The sequence below is a fragment of the Herpailurus yagouaroundi genome, unplaced genomic scaffold, assembly GCF_014898765.1.
Source record: "Herpailurus yagouaroundi ecotype Mexico unplaced genomic scaffold, PumYag 203, whole genome shotgun sequence".
Lineage (NCBI taxonomy): Eukaryota > Metazoa > Chordata > Mammalia > Carnivora > Felidae > Herpailurus > Herpailurus yagouaroundi.
Genome location: NW_024412434.1, coordinates 22,861,794 through 22,881,984, shown reverse-complemented (window position 1 = coordinate 22,881,984; position 20,191 = coordinate 22,861,794). Strand labels below are relative to the sequence as shown.

The following is a 20,191-nucleotide window of genomic DNA, read 5'->3' as shown; positions in this document are numbered from 1 at the left end:
AGATGACACTTGTACAAGATTAGCGTTGAAGCTTTGTGTGTAACACCAGAACACCAGAAGCCACCAGATGTACGTCCGTCTATAAGGGAGGGGCCAAAGGGTGGTGTATGTGTGCAGCGGATGCTGTGTGGTTGTTAGAAGAGAGCGATGACGTATGTCCTGATGTGGACTGGTGTCCAGGTACATTGCCATGTGAAAGAAACAAGGTGGAGGCCAGCGTATAGACTGTGCTACCTTTATGTAAGAAAGGTGGAGATATAGGGGAATTTACTTATATTTGCATAGAGAAAAACTGGAAAGATAAACAAGACATAAATAGAAATGGGATCTGTAACAGTCAACGGGGTACGTAAGGGTTGGGAGTAGGCATAGGAATGGCTCCTTCTGCATAGATCTGTTTATCTTGTGTTGACTTTTGGAATCATGCAGAAGACAACCACCCACAAAAATGAATCTGATCAGGCACGCTCTTGACATTGAATTAGACCAAGAGCACGTGACAGAAAGTGAAGCTGGTTGAATGCATCACGAAAGGGTGAGATCATACACTCCATTTCCTTTCTCAGATGCTCTCAAGTTCAGCCACTCAGTCACGGGTGTTTATTGAACCGGTCTGCCAGTCTGATGTGCCAGCCACTATCTTAGGTGGTGTCGGTGGGAGCCTTAAGGTCCAAGCTTTCCTGGAGCTGCCTGAAGGGGCAGACAACAAGGAGATGACCAGTGAGGGAGAGAAGACTCCCGCTGGTAGGCCCAGGGAAGGAGGTGAGGGCAGCCTCTGTTGGGGTCACAAGGGAGGATAATTGCTGATCTATATTCCTGCATGTTCAAGGCTCGTTGGTGGGCAGTATTTTTGTACATAAGATAAGAAAGTGGGGTAAATTCTCATTTTTATTCTTGCACTACAGCAGTCAGGATGTCATTTTACCATAGTCTCATTACCTCTTCAGTTAAATTTCAAATAAAGAAATAAACACATTATAGCAGTCATGGGTCCCTCAGTGTACTACTGTGTGGGCAGGAGGCCAGAATTTAGGTGAATAAAGAAAAAGTTGATTTGACCATTACAGTTTTGTTTTCACAATGGTGGGGTTATGTTGGGGATCATGTTATCTCCATGATTTGTGACTATAACCATAGGTTATTGAACAGACAAGATATTACTCTGACTAGCCTGTTATTTATTTATTTTTCCATTCAGAAAGCAGTTAAGGGGCGCCTGGGTGGCTCAGTCGGTTAAGCGGCCGACTTTGGCTCAGGTCATGATCTCACGGTCCGTGAGTTCGAGCCCCACGTCGGTCTCTGTGCTGACAGCTCAGAGCCTGGAGCCTGTTTCAGATTCTGTGTCTCCCTCTCTCTGACCCTCCCCTGTTCATGCTCTGTCTCTCCCTGTCTCAAAAATAAATAAAACGTTAAAAAAATTTTGAAAAGAAAGCAGTTAAATGTAAATTTTCCCTATACGGGGACATATGAGCTATAGAAAATTGAACCCTCCCCCACCACGGTCTTCATGTTCTAGTATCTTCGTGACAATTATTTTCTGAAAATACTATGATGTTTCCACAGTAGATGAGGTAGACATTTGAAACATTTCTCTGCTGTTTATTATTTTTTTCTCATTCTGGTCTTTTACTGGCATATTTCTCTTTCAGAGTTTCTAAAGCAGATGAAATATTAATATGGTTATTTTTTAAAGTTTTTACAATTACGTGATTTTTTAAAGGGAGAGATTTTTTTTCTCTCTGTTTCTTTCTGTTCCATTACATTTTGGTGAAGCTTGAGAAACAGAGATCAAAGGCCGTAGGAAAATGTCATGGTCAAAGTGCTTCTCACCTCGCCAGTTCCCCAGTGACTTAAACCTTGCTCAGATTTGACAGAATAACAACACAGACTGGCAGCCAGAGTTGGGAGTGTGGAATTTTCCTGGCAGCCAAAGTCGAAAATGCAGATCTATCTGAAGCCAGCATATTCACAAACAGTCGTAGGTTCGTGAGTTAGTTAGGAAAGCACCAGAGATCAGATTTAAGAGTGAAAAAAAAAAAAAAAGGAGAGTAATGCAGATCCTTATTTTATGAGCACAGCCAAGTGCTATCTACAGAACCGTAAGGAGAAGCTCAGGGGTCCCTGGGGTCCACTGTCATCCTAGGGGATGCACAAAAAGCTGAAGATGGTGATGGGGGCTTGCCTGTGTGTTTCCCTGTTGCCTATTGCTTGAGAGACGTGGGCCATCTTGGAGGGCTGGCTGTTTTGAGACTTGGCCAGTTCTCCTCTCTCTGGGAATCTCAGGGCGAACTAGCTAGGATGTGGTCTCTGCTTCTCGGTAGGTAAAGAAGAGGAGAAGGAGTGACCACGTGAGCTCTTCTGCTCTGTCACCTGTCCTGGCCTTACAGGGATATGTGACGTCACCGGGCTTGGCTGTGGGAGTCCCCGGAGCTGCTCCCTGATGGTGTGACTATTCTCATAGTCCATCACCAGCATAGCAAGGCCAGGAGGTGCATTAGGCAGCTTTGCTCCAGGGTAATGCAAGGAATCTGGGAACAGTAGGGGTATGTATCCGGTGCTCACACTAGGTTGTGTTTTCTTTCTGAAATTCATTTCCGGAGAGGAAATAAACACGGCAGGGATGCAAAGGTGAGAAAGGATGACAGAGGCAATGCTCTGATGCCTTTTGCTGTTTGGGGAGATGTTTGTAGAGTAAGCATATCCAAATGCTGTGCAGCAGCCTGTGAAATTTCTCATAATCTTTGGGCGTTCTCCCTCCATGACTGTGGCCTCCCCATCCTTCTCTCTTATTTATTTATTTATTTATTTATTTATTTATTTATTTATTTCAAAAAAATTTTTAACGTTTATTTATTTTTGAGACAGAGAGAGACAGAGCATGAACGGGGAGGGTCAGAGAGAGGGAGACACAGAATCTGAAACAGGTTCCAGGCTCTTAGCTGTCTGCACAGAGCCCGACGCTGGGCTTGAACTCACAAACCACGAGATCATGACCTGAGCCAAAGTCGGCCGCTCAACCGACTGAGCCACCCAGGCGCCCCCCCAACCTTCTCTTTAAAAAAAAATTTTTTTTTCACGTTTACTTATTTTTGAGAGACAGACACAGAGCAGGAGCAGGGGAGGAGCAGAGAGAGGGGAGACACAGAATCCAAAGCAGGCTCTGGTCTCTGAGCTGTCAGCACAGAGCCCAATGCTGGGCTCGGACTCACAAACCACGAGATCATGACCTGAGCTGAAGTCGGATGCTTAACCGACCGAGCCACCCAGGCGCCCCTCCCTGCAAGCTTCTAATAGAAGCCCAGCCACATTGAGTGGAGATTGTGTTGCTTTGTCACAGCAACTGCGGAGGACGAAGTTTGTTGCTCATCACAGAAACCAAAGAACAGCTTTTCTTGGAAGCAACTCCTTGTTTTCTAAGCACACAGTAAACTATTCTCTGGTGTCCACTCTGCCTGAATATTCTCAGCCAACACTGCTTACATCTTCTGCTCACAGCACGATCCTTGGCTCTTTGGTGAGTCAGCGAAAGAAGACGAGTGTATGTTACAACAGTTTTAGCATTCTGCCAAAGCCCACATTCTGTTGATTTCATGAAAAATAAATGGATTCTTTTTTATGGGCATATTTTACTGAATTGACAGTTTGTACATCTAGCCTGTCAAGAGTTTTTTTAACCGTATTTGTGGGAGTGTCAAGGCAGTCCGACAGAATGGGTGTAAAATAAGATAGTCACGAGGACAACAAACATGGAGAGCTCATGTCTCTATATTGCGTTGGAGCTCATGACATGCACTTTCTGTGTCACTTGTGTTAGTCAACGGGAGATGGATTGGAGGACAGACCTAACAGGCTCTACCAGCCAGCTGGAGTCAAAGAGCTTTTATGTCTAACCAGCGAAGGTAATGGGGTCCTTTCATGTTGGTGAAAATAACCCAGAGGCCAGCACTTAACACCAGTGTGGACAAGGCACATTCGGAATGGGGTGGGAAGAATTGGTGAGCATTACACCGGAGAAGGTCCATCTCTTGGCAAAATTCTGTTGAGCAAATGGCGGCTGAAATTCAGGTCAGCAGCAAACTTATTTCCTGCCTGATTGGGTTAGGGAAAGAAAATAAATTCTAACAAAATATTATTTTGTTAATACTTGTATGTGTTTATCATATATAAATATTAATATAAATAATATTTATTTATGAATATATTTATATATGAATTATTTATATATGTTATATATGTGAATTATTTGTATATATAAATGTATCGTGTTGGTGCTTATTAGTATTTATTAGTAAATTTGGTCATATGTTTATATTCAGAAGTTGCCCTTTTTAAGTAAATAAAATTCATGATCTGCCATCACTTTTGTATCTCTGTCAACCAATTTTCTCATGTCTGAGGTTGCTACTGGCATTTTTGCTACCAAGTTCCTGGTGTACTCTTTTTTTCTTTTTTTTCTCACCCATGACTTGAAGTATGTGATTCAGATGCCAAGCTGGGCTCTGAAAACCTAGTTAAAACATATCTCAAAACAATAATAAAAGTCACTGGCTGTTTCCTATCTTCTTCCCATGATTACTGAATGACTAAGTGAGGAATTAACCTGATTGCTGTGTAGATACCCATAGCACAGGCCTGGGCAGATGGTGTTCAGTAAATTGGTATTTTCCCTCACCCTCAATAGTGCTTTTCTTTCTTTCTTTCTTTCTTTCTTTCTTTCTTTCTTTCTTTCTTTCTTTCTTTCTTTTCTTTCTTTCTTTTCTTTCTTTCTTTCTTTCTTTCTTTCTTTCTTTCTTTTCTTTTCTTTCTTTCTTTCTTTCTTTCTTTCTTTCTTTCTTTCTTTCTTTCTTTCTTTTTCTTTCTTGGCTCTGCACTCAACATGGGGCTTGAACTCATGACCCTGAGATCAAAAGTCACATGCTCTACCAACTGAGCCAGCCATGCCCTTCAGTAGTGCTTTTCAGCCTTTCCCTGAGTATCCTCAACTGCAGAGAGCAGTAGACACATGAGCTCAGGCCCCTCTGGATGTTTCCCAGACTCCCATTGAGGAACACCAATGTTCTAGGAAGATGTGCCCTTGTAACCTTGTGGCTTCACTACTCCCTGGCACATATACTGTAACTTGAGAAGGTTAGTGTTCATGGCTAATGTTCAACCTGGCAGAAGGGAGTGGTCAATATATTCGCCCCAAATATATTTTGTCATGTTTGATATGCTTTGCAATTTGGCCACTTACATATGGTTTATAAGATAACTCCCTTAAGCATGTTGGATTCGACAGCACACCCGTTCTCCAGCCGTCCTGGACAGTGGGCAGGGAATCATTGTTTCTAAATTCTGCATTTGCACGTTCAGCGAAAATGTAGAAATCTGATGAGGACACACTCTTGAAGTACGTAGCATTCTGTGGATTTTAGTTACATGCAGAGATTTAATGGTGGATTTCCAACTGAAAAATAAGATAATGGGGCAGCATTTCTTTACTAGCTCAGATAAATGAAAATAAAAGAAACCCTCCTCATCGGGCATTTCTGTAGCAGAATTATAGAATCTACTAATTATAGATGATTCTCAATTGCCCATGAGTTCGGGGGTTCATTTCATTTCTTGTAGATCATTTCAATTCTTTGATAATTGAAAATTTTCACTTTGGTGGTTAGTTCTTGTTTCTATGGAACCAGTCTTATTTTAAAGCCAAATTTTGACAGAAGAGGTAACATTTTGAGCAATGTGGGTGTTACCCCATTGTTACAGGTGAAGAGACAGAGGTTCAGGAAGGCTAATGCAAGACCACTGAGTCATGGAGCTGGGCTGTAACTTCACCTCTCTGACTCAAGACTCATTCTCCGTCTCTCAAACTACTGCCTATCCACTGGTAGAAATATGGTAAAATGTCCTGAAAGATAGGAGGAGGCCTAAGAAAGGCTGACATAATCGCGAATCATCAATTCCTGAGTAACCAAGAATTGACAAATATTTGAGAGAGTTAGCTTTGGTTTCTTCATGCAAAAGTATTAATAAGTCTTATAAGGAACAAAGGAGGTAATGGATTAAAAATACTTTGGTAAGGGGTGCCTGGGTGGCTCACTCAGTTCAGCGGTCCGACTTCAGGTCAGGTCACGATCTCGTGGTTCGTAGGTTTGAGTCCCGTGTCAGGCTCTGTGTTGACAGCTCAGAGCCTGGATCCTGCTTCAAAGTCTCTGTCTCCCCCTCTCTGCCCCTCCCCCACTCGCACTCTGTCTCAAAAATAAACATTAAAAAACATTTATAAATACTTTGGTAAGTACAACTAGCTCTAAATATACAAAGGAAGACTATTCATTAAACCTCTGCCCTTTGAGAAGAATCTGTACCTGGGACTGTACCCTTGGCCCTCCTAAGTCACAGGACGGACGCCATGGTAGCTCTGAAGGGCTGTGTACTCTAGCTGAGACTTCTCTGTGGTCCGGACAAATAACTGCCAAACAAAGCAACGAATTGAACGAGGATTGTCATGGCCAGGAGCACATTTTATGGTTGACGATCTCTGCAACTTTCCTACTAAAGGCACACAAAGTTTTGATAACTCATTTTAAGGCAAACCAAGTCCTGTGTTCTCTCTTCGCCCCTTGAGAAACTTGCACATAAATATGCGCAGAGTAGGAGTGGAAAGATGGCCACCATATTTAAGCATGTAGCAGATAGTAAGAGTTGGTGGTTGGGGGTCCACCCTCATGTTTTCTTGACAGTTGGAACTCTGGTTGTTGATGAATTGTTCCTTGAGCAATGTCTTAACCTAAATAGTGCAGTTACTTAATGTGGTGCCTAAACATTTTTACCTGTGTTAAAACTAATGAAATTGTCAGTTACACAAGGGCTACCAGTGACTTTTCTCTCATCACTGTTCATTTTCTGAGAACATTGGTTGAGACAGACTTTGTAATGCCCAGTATAGTAACTGGCACACCAAGGGATGATATATATATGTGTGTGTGTGTGTGTGTGTGTGTGTGTGTGTGTGTGTGTGTGCGTGTGTGTGTATTTGTTGAATATACGAACTACAGAAGCATCTACCAGAAGCCAGGCTCAGTTTGTAGGAGCATCTGTGAGTAGGATGACCTCTTAATTGGTCTTTATTCACTCAAAGTTTATAAAATATGTTCTTTGGGTTTTTTAACGGAAATTTGATAGAGGTAATTGTAGAGGTAAATGTAAATGAAGTTTTTTTTAAAGTTTATTTTGAAAGAGAGAAAGAGCGTGCAGGGGAGGGGCAGAGAGAGGGAGAGAGAATCCCAAGCAGGCTCTGCATTGCCTGCTCAGAGCTTGATGTGGGGCTCAAATGTATGAACTGTGAGATCGTGACCCGAGCCGAGATCACAACTGGAGCCGAAATCAAGAGTTGTATGCTTAACTGATTGAGCCATCCAGGTACCCCACTTTACATGAAGTTATAAGGAATAATATAGAGATCCTGTGTCCTTTTTAGTCAGTTTCCCCTAAAGGCAACATTTTATAAAAATATAACACCATATCACAGCCAGGATGTTGATGTTGACACAGTCCACCCATATCATTCATATGATCTACTGATTTTGTTCAGCTATCTTTCTGAAGTGATTTTAAATGATGGAGTATGATTGGGGAGCCAAAATAGCCAGGTTGTAGGCTCTTGTGGCAAAGGTGCAACCAGGACTTTGTGAACATCTGTTGGGGTGAGGCCGGTTTCCAGCTGCAGAGGAGAGCACTGTGGGATGCCTATGGGGTACCCCAGGGAGGAGAGGTTTTCCAGGCTCCAGCCTTGGGGCCCAGCACAGTAAGAGTCTATTTGGCAGCCCAGAGGAAGGAGGGAGCCTTGTCCTGCATTTTCCAGGGCTGAGGTGGCCACTGGTGGGTGCCCTTCCCGCCTGTGGCTTCCCTGCTCCAGCCACGAGGCGGGAACACGTGCTGTGGTTTAGGCTTACAGGGGCCCTAAGTCTGGTCTACACCCAAATCCCAGACCACACCCGCCCCCTTCTGAACCAGAATTTCCAGAAGGTTTGAGAATTAGCCTCAGTCTTTGTCATTCTTTCCTTTCGCGTGGTTGTTTTTCTTACTGGATTCAGGCAAGCAAATAATGAGGTATTGGAGGGCTGATGGTCCCTCTTTTGATTCATTATTTCGCCGTCTCTTAACCAAATCTCATCTGCCCTTGAAGCCTGCACAGCATTGCCCTGGAAAGGTGGATCGTTAATGCTGATGGGAATGAAGTCAGTTTCTCCCTAGGGAGACGTTTCCAGGGAATGAAGACCTGTGACTCCCATGCTGGGGGGTGGGGGGCGGGGGAGGCAGGGGTGAAAAGAAGGTGGTGGTGCCCATTATATTTCTGGGACTGTGGCCTTGTTTCTATTTAGGGGGAGAAAAACTGCCTAGCGTTTTTACACTCCGGAAATGAATCCAGCCTTCTAGGTTCGAAGAAGTTTCTCCCACCTCCCCTTTTCAGGCTTAAAAGTAGCTGGGTTCAGCCTGTATAAGTAGCTAACTCACAGTTAACTCTTCCCTCTGAGCCAGGCCTTCCCTTGGTGGTGGGCAGGCTGCTAGCAATATCATTACTGCTTTTGCGGGGCTGGAGCCAAGAAAGGCAACATTTGCATAATATTCCTTTATTTGGTTTGCCACCTTCTGCCATAGATCTGGAAAATAAAAGACACACCTTTTGCAGGAATTGCTAGTTCTTAAACAAATAACTGCATAACAACTGCTTACCATGTGGGAACCCTGAACACTTTTCCAGGGAAAGCTAATATAATAAAATGCTTTGGCAAATGTGCCTGTACTATAATATTATTTAATAAGGTTTTAAGAATCCGGTTTTTAAATTTGCAGCTTCTGGAGAAAATAATGTTATATTTTACTTGGAGAACAATTTCGTTGAAATGACCCTTTCAAGGGATTTGGAAAATGCACGTGTTCAATTATTCTTTTAAGCCTTTTTATATAATAGGTTCTCATAGAACCTTGTTATTCCTGGTGGATTTTTTTTTCTCTGCTCTCACTTTTTTTTGTTGTTTTTGTTTACCAAGTTATTCTTCTTTTTAAGTATTGAACATTTTCTTCAGGGCATATTCTGATATTTAAGTAAATGCATGAATACCAGGAAGAAAGGATGGTGAATTTCTGCTTGATTGCTTTGGATTTTTCTTTGGATCCAAATGTTCACATATTAGGAAACATCCAGATAATGAGGTTTTTCAGATAATCGTAGAATGTCCATTATTATATAAACACAGCTAGCCTTGAAGGCTACATTTGCCGCCCAGATTTCGTGGTGACCTTCTCGAATGCTTTTGAAAACTTTGACTTTCTGTATAGTATATGTAGGCTTGCTTTTGTAAATTAAAGAAAGTGTGTTCCCTCGTCCCCAACCCTTATATTATAAAGATTTGAAGAAGGATATAAAAATTGGCTCTCATCTTCAGACATAACCACTGTTAAACTCTGAAAATGTATTTTCCAGGCTTTTTCTAGGCATGGAGTTAACACAGTTACTTTCCTATCATATATTGTTCCTTCCATTTGTCATTAAAGGACCTATCCTGGGCATTTCCTCATATTTGTAAGTCTTTCCCTCGGATCCTGTGTATGCCGTTAGAATCCCACGTGTGTGTCATGGCCCAGTACAGCCACCACCTCCATACTGACCAGGGCCCCGGGGTATGTGTGAGGGAGGGGGTCCCACTTGCCTCCCGGAAGTCACGGAAATGCCATAATAATCCTCTCCTCTCTTTCTGCTCCCTCTCCTCTTTTTCCCCATGTGTGTTTTCCTGTGTTTATTTTTTAGTTCTTTCTCACTTGCCAGTATTGATCGGAGGCTGGGGGCTAAGTGGCTGTTCTGTGACCATGGGTCCTCTGCCCATGAGGATGCCCACTGCAGGCTGCGGGGAGCCCGCTGGCTCGTCCTGGGAGGGGGGAGACCCTGCATCAGTGTGTGGGGTACACACGGGGGCGGCTGCCTTTAGGATTCTCAGTCACGTTTCCTTCTGGGCCTGAGATCATGTGTCCTCCTTGTTGACTGCTTACTGGAAACTGTACCTCCTTGAAGGTGGAGAACCCATATTTCAGTGGCTGGTGTGGGGCTGGCTTGGCCTAGGTGGTGACCGTGGGAAACGTGCCCTGGCTCTTTGACCAGAGCTTAGCAACCCAAAACCCGAGGCTCCTCGGGTCAAGAGCTAACCTGGTTGCCAGGTGCTGGCCAAGGGCCCTTTAGCTTGTAGGTTCCTGAGAATCAGGCAAGGCGGGGCCTGGAGCACCGCTCCCAAGGTCCTGGGTGCTCCACCCATCTCCCCACCTGCTGCACGGGTCTCTGACTTCTTCCTTTATTGCTAGTGTAAAATAAGGACAGACATGTTGAAAAGGTGCGATTCTGAGCTTGACTGCAAGTCCCCATTTAACGTAAACCCTTCTTATCCCCTCCTTTGTCAGGACAGATATTTTGGGTATGTAACTCAATTCACTGAGGGGTGAGGGCATGTTGAGACACAGACGGCATGCTATCCCTGCAGTTTCCCATCACTGGTCTCTCTGTGTCTAAATTTGTCACATGCATTGATGGCGTAGGCCCCGGTGAGACCCGTGAGCCCCAGTGGTCTGTACACAACATCCCTGATGGCTTGCTCTCCTGGGTTCTTTGATTCTTTCCTTCCTGTGATTAAAAATCTTGCTTCTCCTCCTCTCACCTGAGCACACTTGTCTTCCTCCACGGAGGCCTCATGCAAGTCTGTTCCACCTGTCTCCTGTCTCCTTCCTGCCTCCCTTCATTCCTGGGCTCAGTCTTACACTTAAAAAAATTTTTTTTAAATGTTTATTTACTTTTGAGAGAGAGAGTGAGACAGAGTGTGAGTGAGGGAGGGGCAGAGCGAGAGGGAGACACAGAATCGGAAGCAGGCTCCAGGCTCTGAGCTGTCAGCACAGAGCCCGACGCGGGGCTCGAACCCACTGACTGTAAGATCATGACCTGAGCCGAAGTCAGATACTTAGCCGACTGAGCCGCCCAGGTGCCCCTCAGTCTTACACTTTTTATGTGCAGCGTCCTTTTGCTCGTTCATTCACTCATTCACTCATTCATTCATTCATTCAGTTTCTGTTGTGCCAGGCGCATTGCTTGAAGCTCAGTGCACAGTGATGCGCAGCACATTCCTGCCTCCCAGAAGCCTGCTGCTCATCACCTGGGAAGTCAGGTAAGCTGCTGCGTATCCAAGGTGGGGATCACGAGGGTCGACAGAAACACAGGGAAGCACACATAAGTCTGTGCGGGAGTCAGGAAAGCCATCAGTGGGAGATGACACCCCTTAAAGCGTCTGCAAGGCCAGAGTGTGGGGCAGAGGGAGGAGGTCGTGCGAGTAGAAGAAACAGGACGTCCAGAGGCTGGAGGCGTTAACAGTTGGCCTGTTTGTGAAAACCCTCCATGTGGAAATCAAGGTCAGAAGGTGTACTGGGAGACAGTAGGCTGTGGCCCCACCCGGAACGCCCTTGCTTATCAGAATGAAACAGCAGTTAACACGTATGTGGCCCATGTTATGTGCCAGCCACTGAGCATTTTATAATCATCAATTCATTTAATCCTCATACCGACTCGAAGAGGTAGGGACCATTATTCTCTCCATTTTACAGATGAAAAAACTGAGGCCAGAGAGTTTGAGATTTAGAGAAGGTCTTCCAGACAGCAGGGTGGAGCTGGGCTTTGAGCTGGGGAATCTGCTGTGTGTGGCCAGATGGCCCAGAGCCAGCTCTCCTAATGGCCCAGTGGCCACCTCTCACACTCCAGAGCAGGACTTCATCATGCTGGCCTTGGGGAATGACAGAAAGGGGTTAACTGGTGGGGAAGAGGATCTGAAATTTGTACAGAGAGTTCTTTATCTTTAGAGACAGATGGAGATTCGATCCAGGAAGGCTGCGTAGAAGTCCCTGCAGTTTTTATGTGGGAATTTGGTGCAACAGTCTCTTAGAATTGCTTTCTCAGAATTATATATACTGAAAAGGCAGTTCTGGGACCTATTTTTAACCGAACGTTAGTTTATAAGGAAACATGCCCTGTATGCTGATAGAATTTGATGTTCAAAGTAAGCAATCAATATGTTCATGTGATTTCAAGTATTTTGCTATAAGTAAAAGTAAGTTTTTTAAATTGGACACTTTTTGTAAGTCCCTTTGGACCTTCCTTCCACTTCTGGGTCTGATGGGAGGTAGGCACTTTCACTAACGGTACCTCTGGGGAAGTAGTTGGCTCCTCTATGATATGGTGTCCCTACTGGTACCTCTTCCATGAGTTTTTTTTTTTTTTTTAACCATTATTTAAACTGTAATAAAATACACATAACATGAACTTTACCATTTTAACCACTTTTAAGTGAACAGTTCAGTGGCATTAAGTGTATTCACAGTGTTGTGCAATTATTACCACCATCCATCTCCAGAACTCTCTTTATCTTCCGAAGCTAAAACTCTGGACCCAGTAAACAAAACTCCCCAGAGCCCCTCACCCTCCAGCCCCTAGAACCCACATTCCACTTTCTGTCTCTATGAATTTGACTACTGTTCGTATCTCATGTAAGTGGGATCCTATAGTAACTGACCTTTTGCGTCTGGCTCATTGCCCTTACAAAAATGTTCTCAGGGGCTCCTGTGGCTCAGTCAGTTAACTCTGACTCTTCATATCCGCTCAGCTCATGAGCTCATGAGCTCATGGTTTGTGAGATTGAGCCCTGTGTCAAGCTCTATGCTGACAGCATGGAGCCTGCTTGGGATTCTCACTCTCCCTCTCTTCTCTGCTCCTCCCCACTTTAAAAATAAATAAACTTAAAGAAAAAAGATGATGTCCTCAAGGTTTATCCATGTTGTAGCAGGTGTCAGAATTTACTTGCTTTTTAAGACTGGATACTATTCCATTGTATGGATAGAGCACATTTTGTTTACCCATTCAGCCCTCAGTGGGCACCTGAATTGTCTCCATCTTTTGGCTCTTGTGCGTAATGCTGCTATGAAAATGTATCAGTATCTGTTCAAGTCTCTGCTTTCGTGGTATTGCATGAAGTTTTACTCTTTCCTCGGTCTGACCTTGGGAACTATATATAACACAGTTGCATTCATGGGCATAGAAGCTGCCTTCTTCTCTCTCCCTTTTCTATCATGTCAAATGAATCATATTAATATAGTAGTAGAGGTAGGTTTCAGGAGGGGGTTGTATTTTAGAATGGGTCCTCCTTCCCACTTTTATGGAACAGGAAGTATTTACTGACAAACTCCATGCAGGAGGTGACCACTCCCTGAGCTGTGGAAGCACCAGGAGAGATTCAGGGTGAGGGAGGGATGGGGCTGGGAGGGTAGTGCTACCTGGGGCCCAGTCTAGGGAGAAGAATTTAGGGCATTCGTTGCACTTCACGGGAGGGCATGAGGAAGAGAAGAATCTAGGGTGAATCCCAAATTTCTAGCCCAGTTGGCTAAATGGTCCCCAGAACTAGGATGACCGTTATGGGTGATGCTGGGGGATCACAGAGCCTGCACCTGTTTCAGACCCCTTGAAAATAGGGGGAGAACCTCCACGGGCCTGCCGACGATCTGCAGGGTGAGGGTCATTACAGTGCATCCGAATAGTGGGGCTGGAAAATGAAGTGACAGTACTGTATAATTAATGCGAATTTATTTCTTCTTTCTGGCTTTATTGAAAACAATTGTCATATATCACTGTATAAGTTTGAGGCATGCAGCATGATGGTTTGATTTTGATGTACAAGTATCGTGAACTGATTACCACAGTAGGTTTAGCTAACATCTTTCTTCTCATGCAGTCACAGCAAAAACTTAAAAAAAAAAAAAAAAGAATAGAAAAAAGGCAACAGTTGTTTCCTTGTCATGAGAACTCTTAGAATTTGCTCTCTGAACAACTTCCCTGTATACCATCCTCCGTGTGATCCGTGTGAGTTACAGTCACCATGCTGTTCATTCCATCCCTAGTACTTACGTATTTTATAACTGGAGGTGTATACCTTTTGATCACTGTCCTCTATCTCCCCCTTCCCGCCTTCTGCTTCTGGTAGCCACCAGCCTAATTTTTTTTTCTGAGGTTTTTCTTTTTTTTTAATGTTTTTATTTAACTTTGAGAGAGACAGAGCGTGAGCAGGGGAGGGGTAGAGAGAGAGGGAGACTCAGAATCTGAAGCAGGCTCCAGGCTCTGAGCTGTCAGCACGGAGCCGGATGCGGGGCTCGAGCTCACAAACTGCGAGATCATGACCTGAGCCGAAGTTGGATACTTAACCGACTGAGCCACCCAGGCTCCCCTGAGTTTTGAGTTTTTTTTTGTTTTTTTTTTTTAAAGATTCCATATATAAGTGAGATGATACAAGATTCCATATATAAGTGAGATGATAAGTCTGACTTACTTTGCTTAGCATAATGTCCTCAAGGTCCACCCATGTTGTTGGAGACGATAAGACTTCCTTGTGTTTTTATGGCCGAGTATTGTATACACATACACCGCAACATCTTATTGAAAGATGGTTACATTTCTTTACAGAAACTTCTGTTGTCATGTCAGGATTTTTTGTTGGGGTATCTGTTGTGAAGGCCAATGTTTTCTTGGTTTGGTTCAAAGGTGACAGATGGAAGTAGGTAAGTAATTTGTTATTAAATGCTATTAGTATTTCCACCTGAATTTTTGTACTCTATTTTGAACTTGAACTTGGGGTATGTCGCTACAACTTTTCCTTTACTAGCACCCTGTTGTCTGACCTTGTCAGCCCCTCCTCATAGACTTGCCAGCCCTGGTTCCTAGTGCACCCAGCCCTTCACTTCCTCTGTGATGTATCCTGTGCCTGTAGAATTGGAAGGAACCACACAGTAGAAGGAACGGATGGATGTAGGGTAAGGATAATGGGTTCACTTTCAGATGTCTTGATCTCAAGACCATCATGTAGGCATGTAGGTGGGTAGATGTCCAGTGCTCAGGATTGAGCTAAATGGGACATAGCTATGGAAGCCATCCCAGTGCCCAGGGGGAGGAGATTGCCTGAGGGAAAGAAGGCACAGAGGGAAAGACCATCCTCTTCTTCGTCTACTCCTGTATCCATTTTGGGTGACAGAATGAACAGTAGGCCATGATTCAGAGGTGGCATCCAAACTGGTGCCTTTCCTCTGTCTTCATGTGGGCAGACTCCAGAGAGGAAGAGGGGGGTTTCAGGAGACATGGTGGGCAGATGGGCTGAGGCGTGGCAGCCACATGGGCTGGGGGAGAGGAGCCCCCAGAGGAAGCTGGGAAGAGGGTCAGGGGAATAATTGGTGAACTAGGGCAGGTGGTGTGCTGGAAGCCAAAGGAAGGAGGTTGAGGGAGGCAGGAGAGGCCAAGTATTCAATGCTGAGAGAGACCAGATACTTGACAAGTGTCCCCTGAATTTGGCTGTTGGGAGGCCCTCCTAATCCCTTCCCGAGTTGTTTCAGGTAATGATGGTTTCTAATCCAAGATGGTACCCTTGCAGTGTGCTCTCTCCTTAGCTCTTGAATTCCAGATGCTCTGTCAGTCAGTACATGATGCTTCTTATCACCCATTCCTTACCAAAAATACTCTTCAGCAGTCCAGAATGCATTCTAAACACTTCTGCTACACATTCTAAATACCAGCATTTGAACTCAGATGCATCTAATTCTCTCTGGAGGCATCTCCTCAAATTCATATCATCCTTATTTTAACAGTAGAATAGTGGACATTTTTATTCTCTGGATTCCCAACCCACAAGATGCTTGAGGAGCTAGAGATTGTAAGAATCTCCATGGATCACAGGTAAAATTGGTTGGTGACCCCGACCCCCTGGGGGACCTTGGGTGAATGCGTCATAATATCTGCTGGCTTCCTTCAGCTTCTCTCTTCTGTCCTTTAAACCACGTGCCAGAGAATCAGGGCCGTCATGGATTCCAAGCTTACTCTAGCCGTTTCCAAGTTCCTGCTGTTTGTGGAGCTGTTCCACTGACCAGTGAGAATAATAGTAATAATAGGTACAGTGTATTGAGTGCTGACCATGTTTGGGGCAGTGTACCAAGTGCTTGACACGTATTATTTAATTGTTTAAAAAAATTCTTTTAAACGTTTATTTATTTTTGAAAGAGAGAGAGAGAGAGAGAGATGGTGTGAGTGGGGGAGGGGCAGAGAAAGAGAGAGACACAGAATCCAAAGCAGGCTCCAGGCTCTGAGCTGTCAGCACAGAGCATAATGCAGGGCTTGAACCCACAAACCATGAGATCATAACCTGAGAGGAAGTCAGATGCTTAACTGGCTGAGCCCCCCACGTGCCCCTATCTCGTTAAATTCTTAAACCGTAGCCTGATGAGGTGAGTGTTGTTAACCCCCTTGACTGAATGAGAGAATTGTGACACAGGAAAATTGAAGACATCTTGCAGCCAGTGGTGGTTCTCAAACTTGAGTGGACATCAGAATCCCCTGGAAGGTTTGTGAAAGCACGGGCTGCTGGGCCCCACCCCTCAAGGTTCTGATCCAGGAGCTCTTGGGGTCAGGAACACACTTTGGGAACCACTGCTCTTAGCCACTGACCTAAATGCAGGACAGGGTTTCCCAGCAGGGCCTGACTGCCCATGTGCTCTCTGCTTTGTGGGATGTGCACCCCAGGAACCTGAAGGAAGGAAGCCTGCTTGCCGCCTAGGTAGACTGTGGGCTTCCTAATGGAGGGTTCAGGTGAGGGGTTCTCTTTCAGGTGAGCTCTGGGCAGGCATGGCAGGTGTACTGAGGCCCAGGGAACTGTTGGGGGCTGGAGCCGGTGGAGGGCGTCGCCCATATAGAACTTAGAACATTAGTAACATCCACTCCAAGTCTGTCTGCTTTGGTATCACTCTGAACCGGGACTTCTAAGCAGTGTCTGCGCTGCCCTCTCCCTTTGTATGCCACTGCCCGGCAGCCAAGGAGAAGAACACCCAAGCACCCTTCATTGCTGGGGCTCTGGGACGCTCAGGGACCCCATCTCCACCTCTGTTCTCCACGCAAGGAAGGGCTCAGCCCACATCCGATTGGTCAGTCCTTCCTCCTCCACCTCCGTGTTCATGCTCATAGCCTCCTTTAACATGCCTGAGGGAGAAATGAAAGACTGCAGAGCCGGCGTTGGACGGGTGAGTTTCATAGCAATGCCTCGTGTGGCCCTTGCCAGCGTTATCAGACAGGGACTCACCCCTGGGCCAAGACGGACCCTTTGAATTCTCACAGTGACCTTGTGAGGGAGGTTCTTTGGTCACCCCCCGTGGCACAGGTGAGGACACGGAGGCGCACAGAGGTTAGTTAAGCCACTCACCAAGGTCAGACAGCCAGTGAGCGGGCAGCCTAGCTCCAGAGCTGTGTGCTTCACCACGTGCCCTGTGCCCCTCCGGCAGACAGTCAGTGCTTCCTGAGTGCACGCGGGAGTAGGCATATGCGATGCCAGTTGGGGTGGGATGCTGTGTGGCTCACCCCTTCTGCAAGGTGGCTACTCTGGGTCCAGTCGGGGTGGTGGGAAATCCCCCCATGATGCCGCACATCTTTGTCACAGACACCACAGCGTTCACACCCGCTGCAATGAAACGTGCTTTCCCGGGAGGGGGTGGCTGTGGGTATTTATAGAGCGTCTTATAGCTGAAGAGCTTCAGCAGCAACAATTACCTCTTTAATCCTCTTAGCATCTCCAAAAAGAAGGAATGAACTGGTATGGCCTGCTCCTGTTCCCTCACCTTTGCCCTACCTCCAGAATGCTCAGCCTCAAGGTGGGAAGAAGAAGGGGGGTCGTTCGGAAGGAGGAAGTCCTTTCTCAGAGTCACATCAGAGCTGCGGGAGGAGGGGGCTCCCCGTGGAGGGCTCAGATCAGCTCCCCTGCATCCGACTTCCTTTGCACCACCCGGTAGCTTAATGGAGAAATAACCTTTTTTTCCTGCTATAGAGAGCTCGCCAGCCCTTTTCACTCTTCTCCTTCCGCTCAGGGAAAGAAAGTTTGAATAATAGAATCCCCCCCCCCCCCCCACCTTCTCAAGCAGTGAATTCTTCTGTCTTGGCAGCTACAGTGTTCAAGACAAGCTATTCGGAGGAGTAGCAGAGAAAATGAAAGGGGATGAGGTCTGGGAAAGTTCTTTTCAGTGTGAGTGGGTTTTTTTCCATATGCGCATATATATTACACACATATTTGCATCCATGCCTGCTTGGTGCTGTAGCCTACTGGGAACGCATGCTAAACAGCCAGCGCTGGTGACTGTCTTTTGTTACGTGGATGTAATTGAATTCAGTGGCAGCACCTGAGGATATACTGAGGCGATAAGGGTTATTTTGATGATCTGACCTCGCCAATGGGATGCCGTGGTGGTGATGGAGGAGTCCCTATTTATACCAATATTTCCTGTTCCTAAGGGTAGAATCAAGCCTGATGAATAAGATCTGCTGTGGCTTGGCTTTGGGACATTTCCAGACATTACAGTCTCCTATTTCAGGGTTGTCAATAGTCATTCCCCTGGCCGGATCATGGGGCTAGCTAAGTGTGCAAAAGAGACAATGCAGTTAGAGAAATACTCATCCTGAGCTTCCTGTTCCTTATCTCATGATCCTTCATTATAATGTCTGGCTGGATCAGCTTCTCCTACCTGCCATTAACCATCTCTTTCTGGCCACTTCCTGTGTGTGTGGGAGCCGGGTGAAGACCCCAGACTCCAGACTTGGGGAGACTCTGCTCTGTCATTCAGTCTCGTGCTTTGTTTTATAATTTTTTTGTGTGGTGTTTTAATGAGGTGATTTCATACCTGGGAAATCGCAGTGGCTCCAAGTTCACTCGGGTGCACCCCGTCAATGTCCTGAGACCGGAAAAGGGCAGGGTGGAGTTGGCACTCTGAACGCTTCCCTCGGTGCTCAGCCATGCGTCTGTCACCCAGGAGCTTGGCCGTCGGAAAGAAATATTGCACCAGCTGCGTTCTGAGCTCTGGCTTGCCCCCCAAGACTCCCACCTCCTCCCCGGTCCGGCCCCAGCACCGCCGTCCCTCTCTCCTCCCCTGGCATGCCTGCTCTGCCAGCCGACAGTACCCAGTCACTGTTTCCCTCTGTGGTTCATCTCCAGTTAGAGGAAAATGTATTCAGTGTGTGTTAGGAGAAAGGAAGGCCAGTAAAGGAGACCCCGGGATAAAACAGGAAGAAGGATGCCTGAATGAAGGCCTTTGGAAATTGCTCGTACAATACTTCCACCTCCTTGCCTCCGGGAAGGCAAAGATCAGAGACCGAGAGCTGTCATTATCCCCCACGTAATTATAGGAGAGAGCCAAAGTTCTTGGAAACGCCAGGAAAGTCAGGGAGCTTTTCCAAGACAGCCGAGGGAAGCCAGCAGGAACATTGGCTCGGGGGAGGCTGAGCTCATACAAGGGGACCACTGTGCAGTGGAAAGAATGACTTCCGCGGGCCTCAGACGTGGAAAACAGCTTCCAGGGGCTGGCTTACGAACTCAAGCCGGGTTTGTGGCTTTCTTTCGATGTTCTCCAGGCTTCTGACTTGTGCTGTGTGGCTTCACTGGAGAAGCCACCCGCAGCTGCTTCTGGGGCAACAGGGACTCTGGGGGTCGAGGCTGCATGTGTGCCTGTGGAGGGCAGGTGTGCCAGGAAGGAGCTGCAGAGCTCCATTTGTGCCCAGCTGAGTCTCTTACTGGCTCCTTCCTTCCTCCTCCGAGGCAGCCTTTTTCCTTTCTATCACTAATTCCCGTCCTGTGATGAAAGTTTTCATACCCAGCTCCCATCCAGCTGGGGAAAGGTTTGCTTTTGGGATTCCTGTGCCGAACACGGCAGGGCAGAGGGGAACCTTCCTGAAGGAAAAGCTATAACATTCTGCATGTTATTGCTGCTACCGTGTGGGTATTTCTAAGTAAGAACGCAAACGGGCCCGAAATAGCATGTATTAGTAACTGTAACGGGGAAGCGAAGTGTATTTTTGGCAAATATGGCTAAAGCTGATGATTGTGGTGAGTGAGAGATAGAGTTGGGGTGAGGGATCGTGGCTGCTTCTGGATGTCCTCCGGAACTAAGGACTGAGGACACCTGGGGTCCCGGGCGGTGGGGCTTCCTGGGGATGCTTTGCTGGCCCTAGACTCCCCTGTGCTCCTGCTTTTGCCTGTCGTGGGGACAGTAAGTAGAGACAGCAGTGTGACTGTGCTGGACCCCAGGGATGGAATCCAGAAGGGCCAGGGGCAGTAAC

The 20,191-nt window shown here is 46.1% G+C and overlaps 1 protein-coding gene and 1 non-coding gene across 3 annotated transcripts in view; one reads left to right on the top strand and one right to left on the bottom strand.

Annotated features, from left to right (window-relative positions):
* Nucleotides 1-20,191, top strand: part of CAMK1D (calcium/calmodulin dependent protein kinase ID) — a 440,028-nt gene that overhangs the window by 81,671 nt on the left and 338,166 nt on the right. The window lies entirely within an intron of this gene.
* TRNAK-UUU (transfer RNA lysine (anticodon UUU)) lies at nucleotides 4,869-4,941 on the bottom strand. Its single transcript has one exon. It is a non-coding gene; the product is annotated as a tRNA-Lys (tRNA).